Raw genomic sequence first — 17,683 nt, 5'->3', positions numbered from 1 at the left:
GGCTAAGGAGATCCCCATGGCTGACAGAGGTGTGGTGACACATCTGGGACTGACAAGGATGAAAGTTCCTCAAAAGAGAGTACTGAAGTTGGGCATAATACTAAAATGCGGTGTCAAGGAGTAGAGATGGCATGTAATGATGCACCTCCTCCAGCTTGAAATAATAATTCAACTGAAATATAGTTCAATTGGAATTATGTAATCAGATCCAAATAATAGCACTGCAGTGTTCATTCCAAATTCCCAGCAGCAACAAAATCTCTGTGCAGACAGTTTGTGCTGGTCCTCATCCTGAACAGTCCTTGCAGGGTTAATTTAGGGCTGACTCTGGGTCAAAGTGACAAAAAACAACAGTGCACAAGGCAAGAAGCATATACCATATACAACCCCAGACAGCATATTTTCAGTAGACACTGAAGTATGCGCACCTGTACCTACTCTTTGTCATTTAGCATGCATTGTTTTAGCTAGTGATGTGATGGAATTAGATTGTTTGTGATTTACATAATTACAGCACTCATGGTATTCCCATTGTTCAAAGTGTCTCCTTGTGGGAGAGATTATTCTAGTGAATGACACAATTTGTTCTTCTGTGACAAGTCTTGGTTTAAAAAAGAAATGCTAAATATAGTGTAGCTGACGGATCTTAAACAACGTGTCACTGACACTTGCTGTAGTGGAAGGAATCATACGTGAGCCAGAGAGATTCCCTGTTTTGGAATATGTAGTGTGCATATATATGTAGTATATGATACATTGCAGCAGGAGTACACAGCACAGATGTAGAGGTGAAGTAATGCGTTTAACAAATGACAGAACTTGTAAACTATTTGTGAAACAGGTGGGAAAGGACAAAACTGCAGGTAGTTAGCCCTAAGTGGCATACTTCAGTTAAAAATCCATGGTATGTACTATCCCTGTTGGGCTGCAATACACTGTCTCAAAGGAATGGTGAACTATAACTCCAAAGGGTCTTAGAAGGAAACATCTACCCACAAGATCAGACTCATGGTTTGTACAGTTATGTATCTCAGCTGCTGCTCTATCAGATAAGGGCATCATTTCATCAAAACCTCCGTAGCTTGCCTCTAACGCATCAATCTACCAGCTTAAATTATCAGCTGCATTTCCCAGATCTAATATCTTTGAAGAAAATGAGTTTCACTTGCTCATAAAATGCCATGTAAATTAGAAAGAGAATTAATAAGGTGCATTTCCTCCCTTTTCCCCATCAGGTCTCAGGTAGCACTACACACTGTTCAGAAGTTTTGTTTAGACAAGCATCTTTGATACCACAGATGTATGAAGATTAGAGAAACTTGTTGGAACACGTTAGACTTTGATCCTTGACAGTGCAGAGAGCACATATTATTTCAAGTTTCCTGAGTTTGAAAGAGAGTAAGGGAGAAGCCACGTGGGAATGCTTTTGCCAGCCTTCCAGCAGCCTGTGCTCCACACCAGAAGAGCAGAGAGCAGAATGGCAGTTAGGACACTCTGTCCTTCCTGCCAGCAAGGTCACATGTGGCTTTTTCCATTAAAGGAAAGGTCCATGAGGTTCACTCATTCATATTCATAGCTTCACCTGAGAAATTTAGCACATGGGAACCCTACAACCACAGTTCATGCCCTGCCAACTTGGTGCATTGCTCACCCTTCTTTGACATGTGTTCATTCATTCAGTTGTTCAGATTGGGGTGTGATCTGGAAGTGAATGAATGAACATGTTTGAGTTACCAAGGGGGAACAACAGTATTTGCCACCATTTGTCTTTCTGAGGAAGGTTTTTACCGGGGAGAAACTTTCATGTTTCAGTTCATGACTTCGTACACTTGATGAGAAACAAACTTACATCTCCACCTTCCCAGCTGACATACAAGTGCCACTGCCACTTCTCTGACAAAAGAGGAAACTGACACACTGTGTCCGCAGAGCAGATCTGACAAGGAAAACATTACCCAGATGGAAGCCTCAGTGACACCTGAAGGAAATGATTGGCCACCCACAGACTTCAATATCTCTAATGATACAGGAGAAGAAAAATACCAAGTTGCCCCAGTGTGTTAGAGACAGAGACTGGGGGATGAAGATAAGCAAGACACCATTAATTTGCACTGTGCTTTTACCACCCTCAATTTCAAGGGTCCATGTTCTCATCTGCTTATTCCTCCTGCTCCTTTTAGACTCCTGCCCTTTGCAGGAGGCACCCAGGAAGCCTCTGTCACTTTGACAGACTCCTTCACAGTTCCTCTCTTCCATCTTTTCCTGCCCAGGCTGCTTTAAATGCTCATGTAGTTATTTTCCTCTTGGCAGCCTGCAGCACACACGGTCCTCACTGTAAGGAAGCAGAGAGGTGGTTTGAACTTAAACTGAGCTGACAGCGTCAATGGCTTGGCCAGAAAGATGAAGGTAGGAAGAAAACCAGCACAAACAGTGCTTCCCAGGGACTTCTCCGCTCTGTGACGAGTTGGGGCCTCTGCCCATTGCTCCAGACACCAACATCTGTTCTGTGCCAACCGGTGAACTGTGAGCCCCAGGGGGTTTTGACATTCCTGGTCTGGAGCAAAAACCAGGATTGCTGATGCTATTGCTACCACATTACTTGAGTCTAATTAGACAAACAAGCACCATCTACCTACAAAATGTTTTCAACCAATAAGAGATCAAAATCTCAAATCACAGGGAATCAGTAGGCAATCTCCTGAGATCAAAATGGCAACAGGTATGGTGCACAATTGTCCTGTGACAAGCCCTGGACAGGTCACAGCTCTCTTGTCACCACGGTCCTGGCAGAAGTATTGGGTCAAGGAAACATACCCTTCAGGGAGCTTCCCACTGGCTCTCCTGTCTGAGTGCTCTCTGGTCTGTAGGAGGTGAGACGTAACAGGGAAGCAACCAGGGAGCTTCCCACTGCACAGGTTGAGATCCCACTGAAACAAAATCATGGTGTCATTTTCCATCCCACCAGATGAGAGCTGATGCATGACATTGGCATTTGGATGAGGTCTGGTAGAAAAAGGCAGGAAAACAGAACTCACATCCAAGACAGCTGCTGTAACCAGCTTAAACAGGAAAAATAAGTCCACATGAGTGCAGCACTCTTATACTGAAGCAGTTTTTGACTTCTCAAAGGAAAAAAAACACAACACACCATTAGTTGTGTTGTTTCCTTTCAGTCTTCATTGTGGTTTGGGGTTTCCTTTGCATTTGAATATTTTCCACTTAGGCTGACAATGGAACAACCCACTGTGGCCTTTTCTTACCAGTCAATTCCCAAGCCAGTCAGCCAGGCCCCAGATCACAGTAGGGCAGCACTGCTGTGGTGGCAGTCAATGTACTGTCCTCTTCCTGCACTAAGGCCATGCCATGCTATGGGACAGCAGTATAGAGCTAACTGAAGCCTTGCAGGTCTACAGCATCCCTCATATCACACACTGTTGGGACTGGGAAGGGAATACCAAAATGCCCCTGAGCACATCAGGAGAATAGGAGCAGGGACAGTGAGGTGGGTGGGGGAGAAGAGGGGTCAACACTTGGACATTTCCCTGGAGGAGGCCTTGTCCCAGAGCAGAGTGGGGAGCTGAGGACATCCTGCCCATGTGGCTTGGAATCACCCCCAGTGCAGCCTCAGGGGAGCATACAGCTGTCATGCAGCATCTTATTAGCCACAGCCTGAAAGAGATGCAAGGCTACCTTGGCAGGAAATGCACTTTTCCTCTCCCTCCACCTCCCTATTTTAATGATTTCATTCCCAGGGCAAGAGATGGCAGGTGGCTTCACACTTCATACGGTAAACTCGTGCATCTATGCACAAAACTAATACCCTGACAGATTTGGAACTCTGGATGTACTTTTTAGCTCTCTGTATGGCTGAGTCTGTGCTTTGCTCTCACAAAGCACAGCACTCCGGCTTTAACACCTTCTCCATCCATCCCTCAGTACAAACCCAGAGGTCATTTGCTTTGCACAGTGATTTTTCTTTGATCAAATAGCTTTGCTGGGAGATGGGTGTCCTGCCAGCAGGGATGTCTGGACCACTGGAACAGATGAGCTTTCTCAGCACTTTGCAGGGCAGCTCCCAAAGAAGGAGCAAAGAAGCAGAGCTAAATTAATTAGCTACCAACTAAGAGAGAGTAAACATCTTCAGGCCCTCACCACCCCCTTTGGGTTCCCTTGCCTGTAAACTGCAGAGGACAGAGAGAAGTCGAATTACCCATCATGCAATTTCCTGATTTGGGAATATCAGATATACTCTTACTTGATGTTGTTATAATATTACTTCTACATAGAGATATTTGTGCAGGGACTTTTGGATCCACTGAAAGCATTTGGAAATTGCAGGGAATTGTTTCCAAGCAAAACTATAAAATATTTATAGGAGTGACAACAAATCAAAACCCTCCGTTATTTAGCCAGCTTATGGAGAAGGAAGGGATAGGATGTGGATACAGGCTCAGAGGAGAGTTGCTGTAAACCAATGAGAAAGGAATCAGATCCACGTCCACAAGGCCGAACAGATGGGAATACAGTTTGTACAAACTTTATGTGAGCATAAGGCAGGGATGAGTGTGGGAAAGGGAGAAGAATATCCAGGAGAAGCATTAACTGATATGCTATCCTGCCTTGACTTTAAAGTGAGTTATGAGCCCTAATGAACAATCACACCAGTCTTCACAAATGACAGCCACAAATGCCATCCTCCAGAGATGATATCTTGTTCAGCCTGAAATAACCCTTCACTGCAAAAGCACACGCATATACAGAACAAACAAAACAGGGAAATGCAGTCTCAGCCAGCAGGAAATCCTCAGACGCATCAAGGGAAGCTGACTGCACCAGGGAGACATTTCATACATTATATCACTGAATTCAAAGGCAAAATATAATCCAAAGGTTGCACATGACGAGGAAAAGCAAGCAACATCCTTCTGATAAGCACTCCCAGGTGAGGGTATCTGCACGCATGATGGCACAGAACCACATTTGATTTCCACCTCATCTGTTTCATAACCAGGAAATATCTGACTTTCCTTTTTCCTTGATGCTTTGGGGAAGTCACATCTTGCCACACAAATTTACCAAGTGCAACATGAGCAAGTGGGTTTGCAAAGCCCATGGGGAATCCATTGTCGGGGACATACCTGTGATAAACATCCCTCCAGGCACAGCATTGCCTCCTCTTGCACACTGCTCTCACTGCATTGACCAAAAAGACAACAACCTGAGAGCCTCACATCCTCAGCTCTCCTGGCCTGGACATTCTCAAGACACCCGAAGGCAGCAGGAGAACAACAGTTTACAGCTCATTCTCACAGTGCAGCTGTCATCCTGCCCATGTTCTGCTCTTGTAACTCTAGGTTTGTGGGCAGGTTCGCCTCATCTCCTGGGCTGTCTTCTGCAGCTCATTTCCATTTCAGTAAGCCTTGTCACATGTTTCTGTTTGTTACCTTTTGCACATGGGAAAGCATTTTCCCAGTGGATCCCATGACCTGACAGGTACTGCTGCTGCTGCTCAGGTGGCTGCACAAACAGCATGACAGAAGCATTTTCTGGACAGTAATCAAAGCAATAAGAAACAGCTCTTGAGACAAAGATGTCCAAGAGCACAGAGATCAGGGAAAAGCATGCAGGTTTCTTCTCACACCTTTTCTTCATAGATTTTACTCACATCCAACTGGTTTTTTTGTTTGTTTGTTTGTTTTTAAACCTTCTGACACTATCTTAAATAATGCAGCCAAGTGTGTCTTGGGCAGGTGCTGTAACGAGCTGCAGCAGAGCATGCTCCCAGCACACAAGGAGGGGCCTTGAGGTGTTGCTAAATTTTAGGATCAGGAAAGGAAGGAAGGAGATGGCTGGCCCCCATGAGACTTGGGGTTGCGCTAGTGAGGGCAGGTGGAGGGAAGGGATGGTCCCACTGGGGCAAGGAGAGACAGCACAGAGCTTGGAGTGAAGCCGGTGACCTTGATGGCATAGATCCATCTTTAGTGCTAGACAAGTTAGTCATCAAGTCCTACAATAGCAATATGATGACGTAAGTTCACCAGAAAAAACAGTCTCAAAATTGAACAATGAAAAAGCAAAGCACTGGAAGGCAGACAAAAGACAAGATGTCCTTTCTTGATCTTCATGTAGCCACCTGAAAACATCCAAAAGAGACCACTTCAGTTAACCCCCTAGGCATTTTTCTGCTGTCTGTGGAAACTCTTAATAAAAATTTTCTTGAAGGCATGAAGCATGGAGGAAGAATTAGTCCAATCTAGTGATGACACATGGTGTAGATATATGTGCTGCGCAAAATGATCATTTCTCAAATTCTTGGTGTAAATCAGTCCCTGGGGAGAGGACAGATGATAGCGCCCTTTCTGATCAATTGCTCACAGCAGCTCGTCCTCAGATCACCTCCGAGGATGACTGGGAGAGGAGAAAAGGATCTTGCCCTGCTTTGTGCAGGAAACTGAAAGCCGAGCATTGCTTGTGAACATGTTTTTGCCTTTCGGAGGAAACACTTCCAAGCCAAATGCTTTGCATTTCTTCAACACAATTAAAGGAAAAGGAAGAGGCAGGCTTAGCTCTATGAAAATAGGCAGCAGATGCTGGAGGAGAAGAATGGGAAAGGTTGTCCTCTAGAGCAAAGGGGAGAGAATAGTCCAGAGTGAGCGAGCACAGCTGGAAAGGGCCACAGGCCCCCAGCTGTTCTGTCCAAATCTGCAGCCACACACGTGTGGAGGGGGACAGGTTACAAGTACCACATGTAGAAAGTGAGAAACAATCTCTAAGCACCAGGAATGTAAGAGAATCACACAAAGGTGAAGCCACCTAATTCCTAGAAGAGACTGTCTGCATCTAGACCCCTTCTTACTGTTACAGCACTCATCTTCTGCTTGGATTGGGAGGAATTAGCTTTGTTTATTCTTGAGTATCATTTTGGCTGCAGGCATTCCAGATATTCTGTGCAAGGGTAGGAAATGGCAGGCCTTGACCTACACATCTCTCAGTCTAACTGCATAATATAGAGGACAGGAGATGAAATATCTCACAGATTCACACAGCCAGGCAGCACTGCAGCTGGTCATGGAAGGCAGGGCTCTGGAGTTGCTTGCATATACTCCCAAATATGTCACCCTGCTCAGGCGTTCTGAAGCACGACTCCATGTGATAGAGGCAACACCGACAGAGAATGTGTTCTTGTGTCCAAGAGCAGACCGGGTCACACCAATTTATAAAGAAAAACAACAGCAAACATGGCCCATTCGCTGGATAAACAACTACTGGCAGAGAGCACCTGCCTTGGGATTAGGTGGAGAAACTCCACAGAAATTTATAAACTTGGTTAAAATGTTACTTTGTCATTCCTTCTCAGTAATGACAGGCAGAAGTGGCACTTGTCTTGTACAGCTAAAGCACAAAATCCCCTTGAATTCACAGTAAGATACAACAAGTTCTCATTACTGAGTTTTTACACACTTGCGTACCTATGTAGCAGCCCTCACTGGGGTTTTGTTGACAATCTCCAAGAGCCAGGCATGCAGCAATTTGGGCTGAGTGCAACAAGGGACATACAGAAGAAGGTATTCCCACTGTGCTATCATTACCCTGTTAGTGAGCGACCTGCAATGGCTACACTTTTGCAAACCATTGTTCACTTAAAAGAATAAGAAAGAGAGAAAGAAGGAAAGAAAGAAACTGCTTCTCTGCAAGCAACGTTTAACCATAGACAAGAAGAGATTAATGAGCACCCTCTGTTAAAACCTGAGCAGGAATCACACATCACAGAAAACACTTAATCTCAAATTGGAGCTAGGAGAAATTTTATGTTTTAACAAAGACAAAAAGAGACAAGGAGTTAAACATCTTTTCAGTCTTATTGGGATGACTTCATTTCTACATAGATGAGTACAACCCACAGACCCCAGCACCTCCTCACTCCTACTCCAACATCTTTTAAACTCCACATTTTCACACAAGCATCTGCAGCCACCTCTCTTTAGTTATTAAGCTAAGAATATGTGTCAGCAAAACATTTTCTAACATTAGTCTTCAAGATTTGTTTGATACACATGAAGGCAGCTCTGGTTTTCAACTCTGCACTACCAGGAAATCTAGCAAGAAAAATTTGTGTAATGTTTTGTTTAACAGAAGATTGGAATGCATCGTGAAACCTACAGGACGGGCTGCCCTGATCTCTGAGATGCTTACGGGAGGTGGATGCAGCTCCCCAGGCCAGCTGGCTTTGTCAGCAGCAAACCTCAAATCCATGCCCACATGAATGGTTTCATAGCATGAATGAGATCATCATAGTGCAGCCCCATAACAACGTATGGGGCTGAGATATACACTACCTGGCTACAGCCCCTCTGCAGCCATCAGCAGCTGCAAGCAGCCCCTGCTGCAATCTGAGTGACACCAGCTGTGTCCCCATTCCACATTCTCTCCTCCTGGTGCAGATGGTGCCCTTTTACCTCCAGTACAGAGCATACTGATCCTTGTCAGCATCAGAGCACAGGTGGATTCCTCAAGGGCTACATGCCCAGAAGATTACCCAGTCTATATCTTGAATTCCTGACATTTCTGGAGGACAAGAGATAAGTCTTTTTAACTAGGAAAGCAGAAACATTTTTTTATTTTTCAGAGAGAAGTTAGATTTTACAAGCCTTCTCTCTAGCAATCATTCATTTGGATCTCAGCACCATCCTGTGTCACCATGATTTGTGACAAGCCTGTGAGTTATGCAAGTGAACGCGCGTACTTCTGAGCCTAGAAAAAAAATCAGCTACAAAGCAGAAAAACCCTTGCAGCCTTAACAAAGAGCAAGCATCTTTCCTCTGTGATGTAGATTAATGTAGTGGGTATAGAGAGAGATCAAAAAAATGGTAAAGGCATAGGGAAACTTCTATAGAAAGACATTGAAGAAACAGAAACTGTTTTACAAAGAAAATGAGTAAGAAGGATGTACTGCAAGTGTATGAAGCATGAACAGGCTGGCAACGGTAAGTCCTTAATGCTTTCTCCTAGAAAAAAAAAATACATTCACTGAAGTTGGTGCTCAAAATATGCAAAACCTTGGAAAAATACAATTTTTACACAGTGCACAGTGTATGAAACTCAGCAGTACCTAACTCAGGAACTCAGTGGGACCCAGTGAGGGAGAGCAAGGAACACCCTGAGCACCCGACATGCGGCGCCAGGCAGGCTTCTGCCTTCCTCTGGAAAAGCAGCAGCACTGAATTTGTGTAGCTCCTGTGCTGAGCATACACTCAAGAGAAGCAGCCAAACCACACAGCCAACCTCCTGTCTGGTACTGTTCCTGTAGCAGGTTCTAGGATCTCTGAGCCAATAGCTCTGTTTGAGTTCTCCTATCATTCATCCCTGATGGTAGTGACTGCATTAATTCCTGCTTAACTTCAGCTTTTAGAAAAATCAACTAGATACAATTTGATTTTTGTGTCTGAAAGCTCCAAAGCTTCACACAGGCTATTCACAATGTGTTCTGTTCAATTGGATGAACCCTAGTTTAATATTATACTTCTGCTACTCATCATGTCAGAAAAAAAACATGTTATTAACAACTGATGCTATTTGACACAAGTAATAGCTTTGGTAGTTGTCTGTCTTTGTCAGTGATGACAACTAGCAATTCCATCTCCACATTAATTATAACAGTGACTTCTCACATAAGGCAAGCCGGTGAAGAATGTTTCCATAGGCACAGAACTGGTTCTGTGGCTGTTTTCCTGGTCTTTGAGGGGCAGGATAGAAACAGTTTTGAATGCAATCAGATCATCATATATATCACTAATCAGCTTAGCAACATGTTTCAGTGGGTTACTGAAAATCCAGTATTTCGTGGGTTGAACATTGCACTTCCACAGGCAAGTCTCTACAAGAACTGTCACCACTGAATAGTGATGATGTCACACCAGATTATGCAGGTCTAGGCCTCCTGCCCCAGACTTCTTACTGGCTTCATACTTATTTACATCTCTCTGTGCCTGATACCTCACATTCTCACACAAGTTTTGTCATTCCTTGGAAATACGTGGGAGAAGACTCAACTCCTCACTGTGCTGACTGCAAAAGGCCCCACAACACCTTCACAAGATGGAGATGTTTAACACTGTAACATAACGGGAAACACAACAAGTGACAGCAGGGTAGGAGAGTTCTAGGCTATAGTAAGCAACGATAAGCTCAAGCGCAGCAACCACAGAGGCAGAAACACAAAGGAAAGAAAAGCTTCTTACCTTCAGAAGGTCTCAGGTACACAGGGATCTCCAGTAAGATTCCCTCGCCTCCACTGCCAACCCTGAAATGAGGTCTGGGAAGGGGTGGATCCTGGCTCCAGCCCTTCTGGTCATTCAGATGCAGTGCTTGCAACTGACTCCCCTAGGTGGGCCCTGCCTTCCCACCAGGTGCTCAATCACTGCTTCAAGACATGACTTCGCATTTCCACTACAAGATGGTGCAGCTGAGGCCTCTTGGGCTGCCCTGAGTTGTATTGTAGTGAGGTGGAGGTCAGCTTCTTCTCCCAAGTAACAGTAATAGGATAAGTGGGATCTTAAGTTGCATCATGGGCGGTTCAGTTTGGATACCAAGAAAAACTTTTTCTCAGAGAGTTGTAAGGCACTGGAAGGCAGACTTTTTCAGGGAAGTTTCCCAAATCCTCTCCCATCTTGAAGCTCTCAGTCACTGGCAGGGCTGTCAGATTTCTCTGCTCTTCAGCAAGAGAAAACAGCTCTGGGCCCTGAGCCATCTCAGCACAGCTCTGAAGCTCCAGTTCTCACAGTATCCACGCCTGCCTCCTCACTGCCAGCCTGATGCTGCCGGATGGCCATTCAAGTGCTGGGCACGTGGGGGCTGGCGCTGGGGAGCGGGCTGGGGGTGGCCACCTGCTGTGACAGGTCACTTCACCTGCTCTGCCCCAAAACGATGAACTCAGCTCTCCATTCAGTTCAGCTGCTGTCCAACTTTGGAGGCAGGGAAAGAGCTGCTTCTGCTGATTTTGTCTGCCTTGCCAAAGCGAATTTCATGCATGAAAATGTGAGATAGGTTTCTCTCCAGCACTTAGGGATAATCAGCCAAGACTGATTAAATGAAAGTATGAAAAATAAAACCACTCAAGGATTGCTATCTTTTGAAGGCAATGCATTCAGTTATCAGGTGTGCTTCGATGACGCTGTTCCAGCAGTGCGTGTCTTATTTCTTCTGGTGCTCAGATCATTCATAGGATAACCCAAACTGCTCCTTCTTACTGACACTGTGTCACCACACATGAGAAAATGTGAATGTAAAAATCTGAAAAGTAAAATGTGTGACATTGCCCAGCAGTGATAAATAGTATGGAACAGCTCCAACACCCTGCTCATGTTACATCCATCAGGCTGACAGAAACCAGGGCTCATGCTCTAGACTAATTATTTTTGCACAGTTAGACATACCATCTCTATTCCTGGTATCTAACTTATCTCTTATGTATACATAAGCTCAGTAGAGTCCTTATAAACAAATTTGGAATGCGTTAATAATAGATCTATGGGATATGGTGCATACTTGCATGCCTGCCCAAAGTCCAGAAAAAAATTACTAGTTTTACGTAAGTAGTTTTTTTCTTTTTTTCCCTTTATCCTTTCTGAAATATAATGCCTCATGAAAGCTAGCAATTATCCCAATTTTCTGATTCTTTCTCAGTTATCCAGCCCTCAGTGTGTATGCCTACAACACATGTGATGTTGGTGGAGCCCTTCTGGCAGCACCGCATGGCATTTACTGCTCAGAAACCTGGCAGTGACTCTACACATTCTTTTCTCATGTCTTATGTTGAAGATGTACAAGTTGCTTTGCACTGTGTAACCTAATGATGATGACTTTACTGCCAAGGTAAACTTTTACATTGTGATATTAAAGGTTAAACCTCGATTATGGTGTGACAGCAGTCTGGATCTTCTTTTCTGTACACTTCATTTTGTAAATTATCTATTTACTTTCTTATCAAGACATGAAAAAAGACTGTTAATTCTCCTGCCATCCTTCTGAAGAATTATTACTCTGATCCCTCTCTAGTCTTGCAAAGTCTATGAGATTTCAGCATTCGCTTGCCAATATTATCATGTATTTTCAGTCTTCTTTTAATGTCCATTGCTAGATGATCACGAACAACATTAAATTAGGTCTTAAACTATCAAATTTGGCTTTCTTGGAATGAGTTTAAAATGGACTCATCTGTGAATATGAGCAGTTGTGCAGATGCTGTTTATTTGAAGTTGGAGGGCAGCACTTTCTGTCCTCGATGGACTGCTCTGATAGTGGGTCCAACTCAGTATCTGATTTCCATAAGACGCCTCATTAGAAGTCCGTGCAGTAACACCTATAACTTGTTGAGCTGAGCACAGCACTTTATGAGGCTGCCTCTGAAGCTGTGAATGTACTGGTATCACTTTCACAGAGGTGTGTTGACAGGTACAGCTGACACAGCGACCCCAAAATCTTTCTGCAGCGTTTGTGGCAAGAGCCTCTCTTTCCAACCCAGCTGGCACCGAGCGTCCCCGCATCCCACATGGTCCCATCGCTGCATCTAGAATCACGTCTGCAGCTCAGTGTCATTGCTGCCAAAGGGGCTTGGCTGTGAGCTCCAGGGCATGCAAGGCAGGGCTGGGACTGTGTGGGCAGATAATAGCAAGTTTATTGTCATCACATTCCTCTAATGCATATGCTCATTCAAAGAGTTATACAAAAAGCTCTTTGTGCTTGCAGATGCATTGCTTCCATTTGTTTTCACAGAGAAGAAAATGATACCTGTGTGAGGCAGCCCACAGCCATTTCCCTGCTACAGTCACCACTAAGAAATATTTCTTAGATGGACACAGCCCTCAAAAGCAGCTGTGCATGATTACAGCACCTGCAAGGCATCAGACACAAAGAGTTTTATCGTTGGTTTTGTTTGTCTGTTTGTTAAGAAGCAACTCCAAAATCTAGACGGAGATAACAGCAATTAGTCGTAACAGTAACATCAGGAGCCTCAGCCCAGGGTGAGGTCCCTCATGCTAGAATCCAATAAGATACACAGTGAGTAAAAGTTCTGTCTCCAGCGTGCTCCTGGCCGTGATCTGATTGAGCTTGCCAGGCTGCTGGGAAGCCACCAGCTCCTGCAAATGACTGAGGCGCCAAAGGGGCACTTAATGGGAGAAAAAGTTGAAGAAAACCAAATAAATGATTTGCATCAGTGTTTATGGTAGAGGAGCTCAGGGAGGCTTCTACAGCAGTTATTTTATACAGGGGCTGAGCAGAACCTGCTCATACTCATTGGATGAGGTGCTACGAGATAGGTTTAGTAGCTTAGCGGGTAGTAATAGTGATAGGAGGATGGTTGGACTAAATGTCCTTGTAGGTCCTTTCCAACCTTCTGATTCTGTGATTCAGATGCAGGAGAACTCTTAGAACAAATAAATGAAAATAAGAGTAACAAACCAGCACAATCAGCCTTCACACATATTTATACATTACATATTTACATATTACATATTTACATAACATATATAAACATGCTGCTGTTGAACTAAGCATTTGGGATATAACCTGCTTCTTAAGTTGGTCTTGATGCCAGAACTGCAAAGGGGATCTATGGTGCCATTTCCAAAGCTAGAAGTTATATAAGAAAATATAAACCAGTGTTTGTTTCCCATGCCATTAGACAACGAATGGTACAGAGAAGAGGAATTGCCATGGTTTCTGCAGAAGGGGAGCTGTGGCTCCATTACCTGTGGTAACTCTTTGAAACAATCCTCTTCCCAGGGGCTGTTCAAAGGTTGTCAGCCCTGAGCACCTTGATCCAAGCTGGTCTGCCCTTGGCAGGGAACTGGACAAGACAGCAAATAGGACTGCAATTCCATAGTCACAAGGAAAATGCACTAACCTACACCATAACTGCACTGCAATATTCATTGCCACAGGACACCATTCTGACCAAAGTAGAAATGATTTTAAAAATACAGGCATATTAACTGAGAAAAGATCTGTTGATGGCAAAAGACACAGCGAATTGGGTTCAACTTCTAGCATCAGAGATCTCCACAATGTAAGCTCCACAATGTAAGTGCATATACTGCAGAAAGCTCAGTCTTGTGCCCCCCCCATCTGCTATGCACACTCTGAACTCCAGCTGTATGTTACTGGGAGGATTATGGTATTACATAAGCTTTTATTTTGACCAGCGTGGCTGCTCTCAGGCATAAGGAAGCAAGTGGTGTATGTAATGTTGTGCAGGGGGAAGAAAGCAGCAGCAAAACCAATGTGAATCATTGCTTTTGGAAACTAATTGTCATCAATTAGCCTTTCACCTTTGGCTGACAAAAACTACCTCTTGAATATTCATTTCAATTAACTTGCCTTGAGCAGGCTGTCACTCCGGGATTTGTTTCCCCTGGATGCTAGCTGGCACAGGATAGTTATTGCGGCATGGAGGGCCACAAATGGGGCTGCCAAAGCAGTGTGCCTAGCTATTTGTGAACAAGCAGCTTTGGATTTGTGCACTCAAGTGTTTATGTCAGGAGCACGGAGAAGTAAGCTGGTGCAGTGTGGCTTTGTCAAACAGGCTCAGAAACAGAGCCTGACTTACAGAGAGTTGTTAGTGGCCCAAGAGGGACTGAAAACAGAAAGCTGTGAATGTTATTTGATGTTTAAAACAAACAAAATGAAAGAATACATGAAAATATACAGTCAAGGGAAAAGAGACTAAACAAATAAATCCTCATTGACTGCAAATCATTTGCTCATTTCTTCCCAGCAGGATGAGTTTGCCTTTCTCAAAACCCAACAAATGTTTTGGAAGGCAAGAGGCTGTTCAACATCCACACGTTATGTCATGCAGCCACTCCTTCACACTGTCATCAGCACCTCCATGAAGTCCACAAGCAGGCTCAGCTGTGGGGCCAGGAAAGCTGGCACTTGTGGAAGGATGTGTTCCTGGAGCTGAGATGTGGCAGCTGAATGGCATTGCAAACCTGATGCTTTAGATACTCAGCATTGATTTTTTTCCTTCTCTACACCAGCCTACCCTATTGTGCCACATTGCTCCAGTCTGAATAAACCATAGATCCCAGCCATTGCCTTTTCAAAAATCAAAGCTCAGGGAGCCCTGGCAGCGTATAAAGCGCTCCTCACCCCTACTCCAGTGGTAATGCTTAAGCCTGACTGCCCTGCACAACTTCCAGTGATTGCAGCACCCAATCACTGGAAACCAACATATCTATTCAGGGCACATTCTGTTCCTCCACAAATCATCCACACATTTCCTTCCTTTCATAAATGCTGTGATAACAGCTGAAAAGTGAGAGAAAAATAAAGCTGTGTGATATATGTGAAATGCAAAATGGTTGCTCTGTTCTGGCACCATTTGTGTACTCGTTTCTCCCCATCAGCCACAAGAAGGAGGGTCATAAGTAGAACAAGGCAGGGACTGTGAGGGAAGGCAGTGTTTTTCATTGGGTTAACTGGTACAGTTAGTCTCACTGTGACAGTAGACTCTTTTAGCCATATTTATATTGAAAACCCATCCTTAGAAAATAAAGCTCAGAAAGTCAGAAATAATTGAAGAACAGAGGTACACAGAATGATGGAGATGCTTCCTGCCTTCCTGAATCCCAGCACAGGAATATAGTGCCCTGTTACCAGCACACAAGCAGAAGGCAACATCAACGTTGTCCCTTACCTTTCTGAAGATTTATCAGTTGTAGTGGCACCTGTTCCAAGAACATTCCTATATATTGTATCAATAGAGCCAACTCTAAAACCCCTCAGGGATTAAAACTCATACTGAGATATAAAAGAACTCTGTGCTGTCAGACCTCAAACACATGACATAATAATCATTAGAGAACATACCACGTGTTCTTTAGTTTAAAGAAAATAGCCCCCAGCCTCTTTGGCTCTGCTCAAGACTGCAGGGTTTGATCAAGCAAGAATGGTGGCAGCCCCTGTGGAGGAGTTAACATGCTGAGAAAGCCCCATCCTAGGGGATAAAGCACCACCAAAGGCTCATTTTAATGTTGCAGAGTTGAATAAGCCTGCAAACAAAAAATATATCATTATCTGGCACATGTTGTAATTCTTGTTCAAGCATTTTACATAATTTGCAGCTACTTTCAAGTTCTGTTCCCCATGTGGCATTGTTCGACCAAGGGGAGATAGTAAGCTATCTATTCTTGGAACATTTTCCATTGCTTATTGTCATGTGGCTTCAGGCCAGACCCTGAAGGAGAAAAAAAACACATACATAACATCAGGAGTATGAATAGGACTGTCTAGTGGAAATCAGTGCAACTTTAAGGAGTGGTTAGGTAAACACTTCATTACCTCTCTCACCTACAGTTAGTGGTAAGAAGGAGCCTCCAGGTGATGCCAGATGAGTCAAAGATCAGTCTCGTTAGATACAGCCTGAGCACAGGTTCACCATTTGTCATTTAAAAATGATGAAGGAAGAGCAAGGAAATACATAAGAAATATCTTTACCTTACCTGCGTGTAGTCAGATGCATCTTTGAGACAGCAACATCTCAATACTGCCAATTAAGATCACTCGGGACTCATTAGATGATACAAACCTCTGCTTTGCAGTTTCACAAGTGTTTGTAGCTACTGAGAGAGGAGACTCTACTGAGAGGAGGCCCTCTGCCTCCATTTAGGGGCACATAGGGCTCAGGTGTGCCTCTGCTCTGCTGTGAGCAGACAGACCCCTCAGCTGCATGAAAAAGCTCCTGCATCGTTAAAGGCAGAGTTCCCTGGCTCAGTAGGTAAAAAAACACAGGGGGATACCTGACATACAGAATGCTGTGGACATTTTTCATATGTTAAAGGTGTAGAAAGAAGTGATTCACTTGAAGCAATTTGTTATTTTGGTGCTCACTAAAGAACAGAGTGACTTTTCTCTCCTACAAGTGAAATCAAACCCAAAGCATTAGTATTCATGCTAAACCATGGAAATATTTGTTTAAAAGTAAATAAAAGCATCAGTGACTAATTCCAGTCACAACCACCTCACAGCATCATCCATTTTTCTCAGAGTAATTCAACAGTGCCTTAGGTGTGCGTGCAATAAATACTAATTAAACCATGCTGGGGGCAATGAGCATACCTCACCTCCCTCGTGTGCAGACACAGTGCTTCAGAGAGGATACCAAAACATTATTAGAGTGTGTACAATTAACAAACACACGATTAGAAGAGTAGTGTGGTCAGGATGGTATTTGACAGGTTTATAGTTAGAAAGACCATCATGGTGGAAAGAGTAAATAAAAAATGAAATGCTCACCCACATCCAAGGCTCTCAGTAGAAAACACCAAAAGGAAAGATCTCCAGAAAGAGACCCTTCCCAGGTGGTAGTCAGCCCTTAAATGTGGTCTAGGAAAGGTGCAGCCAGGCTCCACCCCTCTCAGTCACACAGGTGAATTGCCTTCACCTGTGCTCCTAGAGCTGCTCAGCCTTTGCCTCAGGTGATCAATCAGTGGTTCAGGCCGTGACTCAACAGTTTCCATACAGAATGTTACGATTTTTCTGCAGTAAAAAAAAGTGGATGCACTTGGGAGGACACAAATACCTCATAATAAGACAGATTTGATGCAATATCCATATCTCTCTTGCAACGTGGCTCAGGCTGATGTTCTAGAAAAAGTCCTGTCTCCAAACTGTTGTAGGAAAT

At 44.0% G+C, this 17,683-nt stretch overlaps 2 long non-coding RNA genes across 2 annotated transcripts; both read right to left on the bottom strand.

The window, feature by feature from the left end:
* Positions 1-253: 253 nt before the first annotated feature.
* On the bottom strand, positions 254-10,332 carry LOC125694550 (uncharacterized). Its single transcript, XR_007377598.1, has 3 exons — positions 10,239-10,332; positions 2,815-2,927; positions 254-2,332 (listed from the first exon to the last, which is right to left on the bottom strand). It is a non-coding gene; the product is annotated as an uncharacterized LOC125694550 (long non-coding RNA).
* Positions 10,333-11,625: 1,293 nt separating this feature from the next.
* LOC125694553 (uncharacterized) lies at positions 11,626-17,336 on the bottom strand. Its single transcript, XR_007377601.1, has 3 exons — positions 17,296-17,336; positions 12,787-12,889; positions 11,626-12,648 (listed from the first exon to the last, which is right to left on the bottom strand). It is a non-coding gene; the product is annotated as an uncharacterized LOC125694553 (long non-coding RNA).
* Positions 17,337-17,683: the final 347 nt, after the last annotated feature.

Source organism: Lagopus muta, chromosome 6, assembly GCF_023343835.1.
Source record: "Lagopus muta isolate bLagMut1 chromosome 6, bLagMut1 primary, whole genome shotgun sequence".
NCBI classification, from domain to species: domain Eukaryota; kingdom Metazoa; phylum Chordata; class Aves; order Galliformes; family Phasianidae; genus Lagopus; species Lagopus muta.
Note: the sequence above shows the minus strand (reverse complement) of the source record. Positions and strands in the feature narration are given on the sequence as shown.